The following is a 2,423-nucleotide window of genomic DNA, read 5'->3' as shown; positions in this document are numbered from 1 at the left end:
ATGTTGCCCCTCCACCACCAGGGTGCTTATTGTACCACACAGTTAAATTAATATCATAGTAACCAGTTCTGAAAGCAGCAGATTGCTGTTGCTCGTTGTGTCAGGAGGATTCCGACTTGCAGAGACCGCATAGACACTGCACAGTTGAACTTCTCATAGGGTTTCTTGGCCGTGATCTTAACAGAAGCATATCCCAGACAGGCCTTTTCTTCCCTGGCACTGTTGGGTGAGTTCAAATTGCCAAACTTAGGTTAGTAGTGAAGTGAAAACTGTTGGCACCCCTTTAGGGGTCTTGTGATTGTATTAAGCACTTTCTGGACATGTTTTATAGTACAACATATTAAATGGCCGACTTCTACAACCTCTTCCAACATAGGAGTATAACATGGACAACAGAGGAATTTTACATCTTATTCTGGAATTCAAATTTCTTCTTGCTTCTGTATGGCCTTCCAGCAGCCTTTCCGCATCAGTGCGATTTGTGCACAAACAACATATAGACAATTTAGACTTTGCCAAATACTTGTATAATCTAGCAATTTGTTTGCCTTCTACAAGTTTGGTAAATATTTATTTCAACCAATTTTTCCTGCTCATGTCTATATTTGGGAATTTAACACTTTTCAACTCTTCTCTAATCATTTGGGATCTTGTGCAGAACATATTAAAATACTTGATTAATGTAGATTGGTTTCCTGGAAATATGAATCTTTTTTTTTTTTTTGTCCCAGACCCGACCTTTATTGTTTAAGAGAGTGGATGGATCCCAAGCCCTTTCCCGCAAGGTCTTTCTTTGGGGGCCAGCCTAGATCTTGATGGCTAAGGTGAGGCCATCACCCAGGGGCAGGAGACTTCTTTGGACTCTTGCGTCTCGCAGGACACGCTCGTTCACATTGCACACGCACTGGGCCTCGATGTCCCCCTGCTGAGGCTGCAGCACTTCTCCGTGCCACAGGACCCTGAGGATGGCTAGGATGCCGCCTGGTTGCAGCAGCTGGAGGCACCGCTCGTGGTAGGTTGCGCAGTTCTCCTTGTCGGCGTCCACCACCAGTAGGTCGAAGTTGCCCGCTTCGCCCGCAGCCAGGAGTTCGTCCAGGTCTCCAGGTCAGGCTTTAGTCGGAGGTCCATCTTGTGCTCCTCTTCAGCCTGTCTCCACAGGGGCCGCCCCAGTTCCGGGGCTCCGGCGTCGACCTCGCAGGTCACCACGCGTCCAGCGGGGGGCAGAGCCAGTGCCAGAGCCGAGTAGCCCGTGACAGTGCCCAGATCCAGCGCCTTCTTGGCCTTGATGAGCCGTGCCAGGTTGGCCAGGAGTTGGGCCTGCTCACAGGTGATCATAGACTCCCCCTGCGGCTGCTCCAGGGTCAGCAGCCGCAGGCTCTGCAGCGCCGGGTGCTCCCACATGGAGTGGCTCAGCAGGTACTGCCACAGGGGGCTGTCCGCCGGAGGCAGTAGACTCTTCGGTCGGGACCGCCACGAGGGGCACCGTCTCCCCAGGAAGAGGCCAGTGGCGAAGGCAGCGCCCAGTGCGGCTGAGCCCAGGACCAGCGCGGTGGGCATGGAGAAGCGAGGCGCAGGCTGGGTCATGGCGTGGGCAGGAGGCAGAGGTGGCCAGGTCACGTGCACTTGAACCTCAATATGAATATCTTTTAATGTAGGATTTCTAAATACTTATTCATTATCATTTCCACTGAACTTTTACTCTTAAAAGTGAAATACTAGTTTTACTAATATTAGGCGAACACTTTACCACTTTTAATTCCATCTTTTTGATTTTGATAAAATCCCTTCAATTTGTTCACACATTCTTATTTCTGCATTGAAGTTTTACCTTTCAGTCTGTGATATCACACCCCAATTTTCAGTCACAGACTAATAGGCTCTTTGCAGCTAAATGACTTTTGTGCAATGATTAAAAATATGAAAATAATTGGAGGTTTTATATAATGCACACAGATTAAAAAATATTTGAAAGAAAATATACCGGTAAAATCTTTCTATAATAGTATTTTATTAACATAGTCATGGGCACAGGGCACACACATACATAATTATTGAAAAGTAACTCCGTACATTTTGTTATATAAGCCGCAGGTATGTTGGAAAGTTCTTTGGCATAAGAAGTATCATTTAAAAATAAACCTTATTCTACTTCCTTCATACATTGAACAGACATTTGTTTTGGCCAACAGCATGCTGTCGTAGACCAAGAACAGTGAAGCGTAGACTATGTCGTAGCCTTCATGGGAATTTACGTCTAGCTGATTCATGGAAACGGAAACAGACGGCTGGCATCCTGTAGGAAGGGGTTGGGTGAGGGAAATTCAAGGCCATTTGCAAGAGAACTACACAGTTTCCCAGTGGTGGTTCATCAGAAAAGATGCCCAGGGGTCAGAACTTCTCAATTGGACGTGAGCAGGAAGGAG

The 2,423-nt window shown here is 47.0% G+C and overlaps 1 pseudogene; it reads right to left on the bottom strand.

The window, feature by feature from the left end:
• Positions 1 to 710: 710 nt before the first annotated feature.
• LOC142456543 (catechol O-methyltransferase domain-containing protein 1 pseudogene) lies at positions 711 to 1,617 on the bottom strand (annotated as a pseudogene).
• Between the last annotated feature and the right edge of the window lie 806 nt (positions 1,618 to 2,423).

The sequence above is a fragment of the Tenrec ecaudatus genome, chromosome 9 (assembly GCF_050624435.1).
Source record: "Tenrec ecaudatus isolate mTenEca1 chromosome 9, mTenEca1.hap1, whole genome shotgun sequence".
Taxonomy (NCBI): Eukaryota; Metazoa; Chordata; class Mammalia; order Afrosoricida; family Tenrecidae; genus Tenrec; species Tenrec ecaudatus.
This window is presented reverse-complemented; position numbering and strand designations above follow the sequence as displayed.